We start from the raw sequence: 12,905 nt of genomic DNA on the forward strand, positions 1-12,905 counted from the left end.
AAAACGATACATTATATACATTAAATGGGTGAATTATAAACTAGCTAAATTTTATCTTCATAAAGCCATTTATTTCAAAGCCATTAAAATTACATGGGGAATTGCTCTGAAATTGGAAGTGAAGAGGAAGAGATTAGCCTTTGAAATTAGACATGGAAAAGTCATTCCATCTGAATGGTGTTTATCACTTAATTGAGTTTTGACAATTAAGTGATGGCTGCTTCCCTTCAAGGCTTTCATTTATTTATTTATGCCTGGTTACTATTTCCTGGGCACTGGAGATACAAACATGAGAAAGAAAATGCTTACTCTCAAGCTCATCAAGTAATGGAAGGGGAGAGAATTACATACAGTAACAGAGATAGAAATATGGCATCAATGCAATAAAAGCACAGCATAGAGGACCTCACTGTCCAGGTGGGTATTTGGGAGTTGGGCATAAAGACAAAGGTTATCAAGAGGAACGTTCCTGAAGGGTGGACTGGAGTCTATCAAGTGGTCAAGAGAGAACGTACACAAGAGAATGTGAGTTTCTTCCTTTGTTCTTATAGACTTTGTGGGCTGCTGATCTTAGATTGATCATTAGGAAGGATATAGCAATATAGTTAACTTTAGAGATTAATTTTACTTGCCACGTGCACAAAGCCCATTGTGGTCATAAAATTGGAGTTTTTTACCTTCTGCCTTACTATACTAACAAGGCTTGTCCTCCACTGAAATATCATGGTAGTTGTTTTCTAGATCCATAAGTTTTATGAGGAGTACATTTGAGGCAGAAGAGAAATCTGAGTTGGAATTCCTTCCCTATTACTTACTAGCTGCATGAGCCTTGGTTTTCTGTAAATTGTATGAAAATGACAACAGTTAACTGATATGGTTCCATAAAGATGAAAGGAAATAGAGTATATACATGTATAGAACTTTAATACATGGTACTAGTATTGTTATAATTACATTTTCTTATGCTGAACAGATGAAAGATGTTTTAATTTCTACAGAATATTTTAAACTCACAGATATTTTATCCTGGTGAGCAGGACCTAGATCATTCAATATATCTATTGTATGCTGACATTTAATCAATACATAAAGAAAAACAAAATCAGTTCTCTATTACAATAAAAATGCCAGAGGCCAGATGCATTGGGACAAAAAGCTAAGGAAATGAAAACCTAATGGGCAAGGGAATTGAGCCAGGTATGATCGAGAAGACAAGGCAAAAACTGCTTACAAACCAGGCAGACAATCAAGTAAAGATGGAGAGCAGCCTGGACTCGAGGTCACGCTCAGCAGCAGACAGAGTTGTCAGCAGCATTTAGGAGCTGGGAAGCTAGCAGGAACTGAGGAATAGTAGCTGGTATTTGTTTCCTAGGATATAATAAGCACCTTTCTTTGGGGTTTTATCTCCAGTGAAGAAGGTGGAGTATTCTTACTACCTTTCCATACTGCTTAGCAGACTGACTCTCTGTTTGATTTGCATAGTTAGAAGGATTTCCATTGTACAAATGAGAACACATCTGTGTATCTCTGTGTCTCCACCTACACACATGTATATGCACTTACATACAAGTCCACATATGTAATGTTTATTTCATGTACATTGAAAATTTCCTCCAGAGTTAAATATCCTTAAGTGCTATTTCTTTCCATGAGTAGCTGCTTTTACTGAGACCACCTCTACATGTTTCATTCTATAGCATCAGTGGATGGAAAGTTGCCCGTTTCTTTCACAGTTCTTGAATGTTGGGTTTGATGAATGCTAAAATAGCTACACTAAAAAGTAGAGAATAGAAAAGTGTCACTTCCTACCCTTGACTTTCATCAACCTTGAAAGGCTTTTCAAAATGCTAGTCCATGGAGGCAGGTAAACTGCTTTTAAAAAATCTACTTATACTAGAATATAAGGCACCATTATTACTACTAGTACAAGTTCCTGCTTTTCCAAAGAATAGCCTTTATTCACAGATCCTCCTTTGTCCAGCAGCTTTCCAAAATAAATTGAATGGGCATTCAATGTTATTGAATAAAGGTTATTATGTCCTCATAGTATGACTTTTCCAGACCTACACTTAAATTTGATTCTGAATATAAAATTCACTAATCACTTAGATGATGATTATTATTGTAATTAATAAACATCTAGTATGCCAAATGGGTAAGGATTCCATTGACCTTAATACTGGGGATTGTAACTTGCTGTCCAGTGAAATTAGGCTAAAGAGTATAGGGCTAATTATGAGACATCAAGGGAGAAATACGTTAAAAGTAATAAGGGATGATAGATGAGGTTAAAGAGGGTCAGAAATCTTGTTTTTTAATCCTTTCACTTAAACATTTTTGAGTCTTACAGTCTAAAGTGTGTCTCTTTCACAAAGCATTTAACTACAGAAAATAAACCACAAAGAAGACAGCAAGAGAGGAAGAAACAAGATATATGCAAAATACTGAGAAAACAATTCATAAAATGGCAATAGTACAGCCTTTAAATGTAAAAGGATCAATATCTCTAATAAAAGACATGGAGTGGCTAAATAGATAAAAAATAAAACCCTACAGAATGTTGTCTATATGCTGAAGGAATGAAAAAACATATTCCATGAAAATGGAACCAAAAGGGATCAGGGGTAGTTATATCAGACAAAATAGACTTTAAGTAAAAAATTATAACAAAAAACAAAGAAGGTAATTGTATATTGATAAACAGATCAACTCACTAAGAAAAATAACAATTATAAAATATACATACCCAACATGGAAGCACCTAAATTTATAAAGCAAATATTAACAGATCTGAAGGGAGATCTATAGTGCTATGTTCATTGCAGCATTATTTATAATAGCCAAAATATGAAAACAACCTATGTGTCGCTTAACAGATGAATGTATAAATAAAATGTGGTATTCATGTACAACAGAATATTATTCAAGCTTTAAAAAGAAAGAAATCTTGACATATGAAACAAAATAGATGAACTTGGAGGACATTAAGCTAAGTGAAATAAGCCAGAGACAGAAAGACAACTATCACATGACCTCACTTATATGTGCAATTGAAAAAAAAAAAAAAAGCTGAACTTATAGTAACAGAGTTAAGTAGAATGGTGGTTAAGAGGCTGGGTGTGAGGGAAGAAAAGAGATACTGATTCAAAGATAGAAATAAGATGGTTATTTCTATTATTAGATGGTAAGTTTTAGAATGATGTAATGTACAACATGATGATTACAGTTAATGATAATGTATTAAATACTGGCAATTTGCTGAGAGTGGATTTCAACAAACACACATACACACAAATGGTAAATATGTTTGGTAATAAATATATTTTTGTGGTAATTATTTCAATGTATAAATATATAAAAGGTGATATTATACAGCTTAAATATATGATTTTTATTTTTAATCAGATTTCAATAATGGTGAAAAAGATAAAGATGTGTGAAAATTTATAGGATGCAATTACAGTTAAAGCATTTCATAGAGGAAAATCTATAGCTTTTTATACTTATACTAGAGGCCTGGTGCACAAAAATTTGTGCACTCGGGGTGGGGGGAGGGTCCCTCAGCCCGGCCTGTGGCCTCTCGCAGTCTGGGACCCCTTGGGAGATAACAACCTGCTGGCTTAGGCCTGCTCCCTGGTGGCAGAGGGCAGGCCTAATCCCTAGGTGCAGCCCCTGGTCGGGCTCAGAGCAGGGTCGATTGGGGAGTTGGGGTGGCGCCCCCTGTCATGCACAGAGCAGGGCGGATTGGGAGGTTGCGATGCCACCCTCAGTCACGCTCAGAATAGGGCCGATTGGGGGGTTGGGGTACTGCCCCCTGTCACACTCAAGGCAGGGTCTATAGGGAGGTTGCGACGCCACCCCCTGTCACGCACAGAGCAGGGTCCATCAGGGGGTTGGGGAGCTCCCCCCTGTCACGCACAGAGCAGGGCCCATCAGGGGGTTGAGGAGCTCCCCCTGTCACTCACAGAGTAGGGGCGATAGGGGAGTTGGGGCACCGCCCCCTGTCACTCACAGAGCAGGGCCCTTGGGGGGCAGTTGGGGTGCCGCCCTCTATCACCCACAGAGCAGGGCCGATCAGGGGGTTGGGGCGCCGCCACTCACACTCAGGGCAGGGCCGATGGGGAGGTTATGGCTTTACCCCGTCACACACAGAGCAGGGACCGTGGGGTGGGGGGGTTGGGGTGCCACACCCTGTCACACACAGAGCTTCAGGGCAATCAGGGGGTTGGGGTGCCTTCCCCTGTCAGGAACAGAGCAGGGCAGATAGGGAGGTTGTGGCCCCACCCCCTGTCACACACAGAGCTACAGGGCGATCAGGGGGTTTGGGCGCTGCCCCCTGTCACGCTGATCCCGGTGCTGGGAGGCATATTACCCTTTTACTATATAGGATAGAGGCCTGGAGCATGGGTGGGGGCCGGCTGGTTTGCCCTGAAGGGTGTCCTGGATCAGGGTGGGGGTCCCCACTAGGGTGCCTGGCCAGCCTGAGTGAGGGGATGATGGCTGTTTGCAGCTGGTCACACACCCTTCAGGGTGGGGGTCACCACTGGGGTGCCTGGCAAGTCTGGATGAGGGGCTGAGGGCTGTTTTCAGGCTGGGACTGAAGCTCCCAACTGCTCCTTTTTTTCTTTTTTTCTTTTTATTCTGGGCCAGCTTTAGCTCTGAGGCTCCAGCTCTTAGGCATCCGCTGCTGAAAGCAGGTATCTGGTTTGTTTAGGTCCTATAATTGAAACTCTGTATCAATTCCAGCTCTGAGATCCCAGCTCGCTGAAAGCAGGTTTCTGGGGTTTTGTTTAGCTTCTATATTTGTTACAATGTTTTTTAAACTGCAGGCTCAGAGGCCGGCAAGGCAGGCGGGGAACGTCGGTTTCCTCCGTCACTGAAGCAAGCAAGCCTCATGTTAGTTTCAAGCTGCCTGGCTGCCAGCCGCCATCTTGGCTGGCAGTTAATTTGCATATCTCGCTGATTAGCCAATGGGAAGGGTAGCGGTCATACGCCAATTACCATGTTTCTCTTTTATTAGATAGGATTTAGAAAGAAAAAATATCTCAAATCAATAACTTAAGTTTCACCTTACGTACTTGAAACACAAATAAGGGTAAACTCAACTGAAGGCAAGGAAAAGGAAAAAAATGATAAAGACAAGATCAGAAATCAATTAAATAGAAAACAAAACAACAAAAAGAGAAAAACAACAAGTCAGACTTGATTCTTTGAAAAGATTAACAAAATTAGCAAGCCCTTAGCTAGATTAACCAAGAGGAAACATGAAAAAACACAGATTAACAAAATTAAGAATGAAAGTCATCACTCACTCCTCAAAAATTAAAAGCATTATAAGGACCTACTATAACATAATCTGATGCCAACAATTTGACTAGTTATGTAAAATTGGCAAATTTATACACAAACAAAATTGACTCAGGAAGAAATAAAAATCTTAATAGAAATATAACAAGTAAATAAATTGAATTAGCTATTTAAAATATTTCCATACAGAAAAGCCCAGGTCCAGAAGGCTTCACTGATGAATTCCATCAAAAATTTAAAAAGAAATAATATGAGTACTCGACAAACTCTTCCTGAAAATAGAGGAGGATTAAACTCATCCCAACTCCTTCTATGAGGCCAGTATCATCCCAATGCCAACGTTAAAGATAGCACAAGAAAATAACGTTATGGCCAATACAAGTCATGAATATAAATGCAAAGATTCACAACGTATGTTAGCAAACTGAATTCAACAATATAAAACAAATTACACACAAGTGCACTTTATCCTAGCAAATGTAAGATGGATTTAATATTTAAAAATCAATTAATATATTGTCCTTGTGTTGAGACTATAACTTACATAATATAATGTTTTTTTTTATTCTCACTGTAAAACTTTGTTTCCAATGCTGTTATATGAAAGCATAATCAATAGATAAAAATTGAAGGCTATTTACAGCATTTGTTTCAAAATGAAGATTATATTATAAAATTAGTAGCAAAACAACCACACAGTTTGTTGCACTATTATTGAAAATCTACAGAAAAATCATATTTATCTAAAGACCAAAAGTGTGATGATATCATGAATGATTATGACTTCTTTGTAAACTGCATATTTTATCATTTACTAAATGCCTAAATATTTGATGGTTTGTGGGTAACATGGAGTGAATTGAACCAATTTGGTTTCTCCTCTCTAGAAGTCTACAACAGACAGTGTTAACAAATATGTATCCATTTTTTGAACTATTTCCCAAACTAACTTTTATAATTTGAGTCATATATCTCTGATCCCCTTTCATTAAAGGAAATATAGTTTAGGGGAAAGAGCCCTCAACTGGAGGCAAAAATGGTATTTGAGAAAGGCTCTGTTACTTACTGGCTGCACCTCAATTCTAAAATCCTTAACCTCAAATAGAAGCAATAGCCTATCGGAAATGTGATAATGAATGTAAAAGATAATCACTTGTAAGTTGCTATGGAGGAGTAAAATAGTGAAAGTCCAAGGCAATTACGTATATTTTTGTGTGTGTGTGTAACAGATAATGGCTTGGAACTCACTGAGGGGAAGAGCATTAGTCAGGAGGGGGGCAAGAGGGAGAGGATTTAGGGGAAGAAGAAAGAAAAGCCTAGCTCATAAACAGCCTCGATATAAACTTGGAAGAAAATATATTTAAGTTAAACACTAACAGAAAGCATCTATTAGACTAAGACTCCTGAGGTTAGTATCTAAGGATAACTCACTTTTTATTTCTTGTACTGTCTGTCATAGTATTTTACATGTTATAGATGTTCATTCTTATTAATCCTCACCTGAGGATATTTTTTTGTTCATTGATTTTTAGAAAGAGTGGAAGGGAGGGAAGGGAAGAAAGAGAGAGAGAGAGGAACATCAAAACATCTATGTGAAAGAGACACGTGGATTGGTTGCCTCCCATATGCACCCGACCATACCAGGAATCGAACTTGCAACCCAAGTATTTACCCTTGACCAGGATTCAAACCTAGGACCCTTTGCCGGGACCGGTTTGGCTCAGTGGAGAGAGCGTCGGCCTGCGGACTGAAAGGTCCCAGGTTCGATTCTGGTCAAGGGCATGTACCTTAGTTGCAGGCACATCCCCAGTGGGGGGTGTGCAGGAGGCAGCTGATCGATGTTTCTAACTCTCTATCCCTCTCCCTTCCTCTCTGTGAAAAGTCAATAAAATATATTTTAAAAAACAACAACAATCTAGGACCCTTAGGTTGCAGCCCTCTAACCATTGAGCAACACCAGAATACTTAAGAATGTGTTCATTCTTAAGTATTCTAGAAAACAGAGCTCATGGTTCATTTGGGATGTACAAACTTAAGGATGTAGCTATATCGGAAAGTTTTATTTTTAAAAATCTGAACTTTTAAGGAAATGGGTTTTCTACTCATACAACAGTGTCCCAGCTGCTTCTCATCACCAGTGTTCCAGTATGACTTTCAATTCCACCAGCCCACAAAGCCACAAAACTAATCTCCTCCACACAATATGGATAATAGTATCCCATTGCTTAAATTGTCTTTGTGTCTCCCTAATTTTCTCATAGCTTTGCCTCTTCTCTTGACCAATTTACTTCCTATACAATTGACCTCAGGGCCTCAGTTTTTGACAACTTCACCTGCTACCTAGCTTGATTTGCCCATTAAGATAATGAAAGTTTTTACAGTATCAAAGCAAAGGAGTTCTGATCATCACTGAGAAATACATTTGTGTGTAGGGGGAAAAAAGATAATGTTTTTGCCAATGTTTGTTGCTATGCGACCACTACACTATGACAACTAGCACTAAAATGAAACATAACTTCATAAATGGAGAACGGTTTAAAGGAATGCAGTTAGAGACTGTTAATAAAGCCAGCACCTTCTGGAACCTCCTAAAAGGAATCAACCGAAGAGGAAGTCAAGGGCATTATGAGGGCTTGTAATGTTTTAGAAAGGAAGCCCAAATGCAGACCCATGCCATTGTTCCTTAAATTCTATAGTTACATCAGGCAGTGCATCTGGAACGCACAACTAATTATGATTAGAGCTGTAATGGGACACCTACACCAGTTACGATGCAAAAGAGACATCATCATCATTTAGATTTTTTAAACATTTAAACTATAACTGAACTAGAATGCACATTTTTGCAATGGAGAGAGCATGATCACAAAGATGACATGAACTCTATGGCTCCTCTAGGAAACAGTATAAAAACCAGCCATTTATATATCTGCTGAACATTTTTTTAAACAAATGCTTTATATTAAAAGTTGTGTCTGATAAAAAAAATTTGGAGAATCTAATAATGGCATCAAGTATTATAGAAAATAAGCTATGTCTTGGGGATATTTTCTCTATAGGAGACAAAGCATTCTCTAACTCTTGTTATTTTCCCCCTTTTTTGTGGGGTGCCAAAGTGTAGCCCCCAAATTCACATCTGAATCAAGACTTCCTACTTTTCCCTCTTTCAGGAAGAAAAAAAGTAATTATAGGGTCTCTATAAGTCAGGGTTCTCTAGAGAAACAGAACCAATAGGATACAAATACAAGCTCTCTGTTGTACAGAGACCTGAAAATCATTTTGAAATTTTCCTTTACCTTTCACTTCTTATGTTGCAAGCTGAACTACCATTGCAGTTATCATCTCTATATATAAAAGCCTAAGCAACCAGCCAACCAGCCAACCAGCTGGTAGCTATGACGGGCACTGACCACCAGGGGGCAGATGCTTAACGCAGGAGGTGCCATGACGTGCACTGGCCATTTACAAAGAAACAGCACTGAGGACCTGGCACCCACAAAGCAACACTCGGCTTCCCCCAACCACCCCGCCACCACCCCGGAGCAACACCCCACCAAATCGCAGCAGATGCTGCTGAGACCCCCTGGTACAAAATGCAGCCCACAGCCCGGCCTAGCCCGCTGTGGGTGTCGGGTAATGATATCACATAGCCACGCCCAGCTTCCTCTCCCTAGCAACTGGCCTCCTTGGAGTTTCTTTAGCTCAGGAACACAACTTGCTTTACAGCCAGGTGGAAACATTTCACACTTTAACCAAATGTCTATGAAGTGTTTTCCTTTGCCTCATCTCATCTGATCCTCACAGAAGTCCTGGAGTAGGTAGATAGGAGACTTGGTGGAATCCTATTTTCTTTTCATTAGCTGGAAAATGGAGATTTAGAACTTGAGCCAACTGAAAAGAAGTAAGAAATGGTGGACTTTGCAAATGACTTCAGGTTTTATCACTGCATAGAATAAAATCAAACACTGCTGCAGTTAAATATTTTACCCTTTGTTCTTCCTGCATGATCTACAATAATAATCTGCTTCATGTTGATATTTACTGCTGTGTTGCTGACAACTACCTGAAAGAGAATTTGGGGTGCTTCACCGGGCTGGAAAAAGCTTAGCTAAATCAGAAAGCAGGTCTAATTAAGTAAGTTTATCTATATATAAAAAGCTCTCATTGGCGCCAATCACACGCATGTGTTTCCTTCTGTCATTGTCAATTGTGAATTTGTTTGACACTTCTATTATAGAGAAAGGGCAAACAGCAATATTAAAATATTTCTTCTAATGAATTTCCTTTTAATGTGCATAAATTTGTGCACTGGGACTCTAGTCCTTTATAAAGCTCTTCAGAAAAGTTCCAATGATTCATTTGGATGAAATTTTATTAATCATAGGAGATAACAATTTACCTTAATTTACTGAAAAGCATAATCATTATGTTTATTGGTTCTTAGAAATCCTGTGTGCCAGTTACACCAAAATATGCTTTTATTTATTTTATAATACATCATCTGTGCATTGTATTGTTGTATTGTGTGTTTACCACGTCAAGTCAAGTTTCCTTCCATCACCATTTATCTCTCCTTTACCTTCTTCTACCTCCTCCTAACCCTCTTCCCTCAGGCAATCACCATACTGTTGTCTGTGTCCTGGAGTCTTTCTTTTTTCTTCTTATCTTTGCTTAATCCCTTCACCCTTCTCACTCAGCCCCCAACCCTCTCCTCTCTGACAACTGTCTGTCTGTTCTCTCTATCCATGAGTCTGTCTCCACAATCTCAGACATTTCTCACAGAAATATTCTTTTTCTGATATATCACCTCAGGCAAAAGAAGCAAAAGAAAAAATAAACAATTGAGACTATGTCAAACTAAAAAGTTTTTGCACAGCAAAGGAAACCATCAACAAAATAAAAAGACAACCCACTGAATGGGAGAACATATTCATTTATCTACACTAATAAAAGAGAAACATGCAAATTGGTGTCACTCCACTATGCCCACCAGCCAATCAGATGAGTGTGCAAATTAACCCAACACAGATGGTGGTTAATTTGCATATTCAGGCACCGAGCGAAGACTGAAGACAACATAGAAGGAAGCCAAGAGCTGCAGAAGGGAGCGAAGCTGCGGAGAAGCAAGCGGGGTGGTGGAGGCGGGAGCAAAGCCCACCTCAGCGGGTTTCACTCCCTTTTCTGCTTCACTCCGGCCGCAGGAATCCCTATTCTTGCAGGAATATTCCTGCAACTGGCCTCTAGTATATCTGATAAGGACTTAATACCCAAAATTTATAAGGAACTTATAAAACTCAACAACAACAACAAAAATCCAATTAAGAAATGGGCAAAGGACCTGAATAGACTCCTCTCCAAAAAGGACATACAGATGGCCAAGAGACATATGATAGGATGCTCATCGTCACTAATCATCAGTGAAATGCAAATTAAAACCACAATGAGATATCACCTTGCATCTGTCAGAATGGCTATCATCAACAAATCAACAAACAGCAAGTGTGCACTGTTGGTGGGAATGCAGTTTGGTGCAGCCACTGGTGAAAGCAGGATGGAGTCACCTCAAAAAATTAAAAATGGAACTGCCTTATGACCTAGCAATTCCACTTCTGGGAATATATCCAAAAAACCCTAAAACACTAATTCAAAAGATTATGAACTCCTATGTTCATTGCAGTGTTATTTACAATAGCCAAGATTTGGAAGCAGCCCAGTTGCCCATCAGTAGATGAGTGGATAAAAAAGCTGAGCTACATTTATTTTGAAAAATTTTACCAAAATATGCACTCAAAAAACAAAATTCTAGCCTTAAAAACAAGTGAGTCCAACTAAATGCAACTAGAATTTCAATTTTTCACTTAATACAACTTGTAAATATAATTATAAATTTTATGATGCTGTTTCTAGCTATCTACACTAATAAAAGAGAAAAATGGTAATTGGCGTACGACGATACCCTTTTCATTGGCTAATCAGGGCTATATGCAAATTAACTGCCAACTATGATTGGCAGTTAACTGCCAACTAAGATTGGCAGTTAATTGCCAACTAAGATTGGCAGTTAACTGCCAACAAGATGGCGGTTAATTTGCATATGTAGGCACAATGCAGGGAGGCAAAAGGGAAAGCAGGAAGAAGCCCCCTGCCACTGACAGTGATCGGAAACCCAGGGGGGAGCTAAGAGCTGGGGGGCAGCCATGATCGGAGAATCAGGCGCCTTTGCCGCCCTGGCCAGTGATAGCAGGAAATAGGGGTGGAGCCAGCGATGGGAGCTGGGCATGGTCGAAGCTGGCAGTCCCGGGAGCTAGGGGTCCCTTGCCTGGGCCTAAAGCGGAGCCCACGATCGGGGGGCCGCTGCATCTGCGGGTCCCCGCTGCCTGGGCCGGACGCCTCAGCCAGAGGCGTTAGGCCTGGGCAGGGGCGGAGCCTGCAACCGCGGGGAGCTGGGGGTCCCCTGCCCAGGCCTGACACCTCTGCCAGAGGCCTCAGGCCTGGTCAAGGGGCTGATCCGGTGATTGGTGATCGGAGGGTGATGAGGGTCAACTCCTCTGGCCGAGGCATCAGGCCTGGGTGGGGGGCGGAGCCGGGGATTGGGGGGATATGATGGTCCCCTTGCCCAGGCCTGAAGCCTGGGTCAGAGGCATCAGGCTTGGGCGGGGGGTGGAGCAAGCAATCAGAGGGAGATGGGGGTCCACTGCTCAGGCATGATTCCTGGGCCAGAGGCCTCAGGCCTGGGCGGGGGCCAGAGCCAGTGATCGGGGGTTGATGGGAGTCCCCTGTCCAAGCCTGACACCTCTGGCGGAGGCGTCAGGCCTGGGCAAGGGGCAGAGCCAGCAATCGGAGGGGTCTGGGGGTCCCCTGCCCAGGCCTGATGCCTGGGCCAGAGGCATCAGGCCTGGGCTGGGGGCAGAACCAGTGATGGGGGGAAATGAGGGTCCCCTGCCCAGGCCTGACGCCTCTGTCAGAGGCGTCAGGCCTGGGTGCCGGGGTCCTGCCCCAGCGGGTCCAGGGGTTCCCCAAAGGTGTGGACGGAGTCGGCGAAGACTATCCACCCTATTCCTACGGTGGAGTCGGATCCGTCCCGAGTGTGGGGCGCTTAACTAGGGGTCCCTGTTCGGGCGCCAGATGCCGGGGTCCGACCCCAGCGGGTCCAGGGGTCCCCAAAGGCGTGGACGGAGTCGGCGAAGAAGGAATGACACGGAGATAGCGTTCAGTTGATCAGCAGCCTAGCCAGGATCTCCAGCCAAGTTCTGGTCTCGATCTCCAGAGAGGTTCTGCTTCGGATTTCCAGCGAGGTTCTGTAGCCATGTTCCCTCGCTAGGTTCTCCAGCCAGGTTCTGTCCAGGCTCTCCAGTCAGGTTCAGTGTCCAGGTTCCAGTCAGGTTCTCCTGCCAATCTCTGTAGTCAGGTTCAGTCCAGGATCCCTTGCCATGTTCTCCCGCTAGGCTCTGTCTCTAGGCTCCGAGGCCAGTCCCTCTCCAGGATCCTCTGGCATGCTCTCTCCAGCGAAGTTCTTCTGCCTCTAGAGGACGTTCTGTGTAGGTTCTGTGCCTAGGCTCTGTCTCTCTTGATCCTGTCTTCCAAGCCCTGTGTCCTTA

This window comes from Myotis daubentonii, chromosome 8 (assembly GCF_963259705.1).
Source record: "Myotis daubentonii chromosome 8, mMyoDau2.1, whole genome shotgun sequence".
NCBI classification, from domain to species: Eukaryota; Metazoa; Chordata; class Mammalia; order Chiroptera; family Vespertilionidae; genus Myotis; species Myotis daubentonii.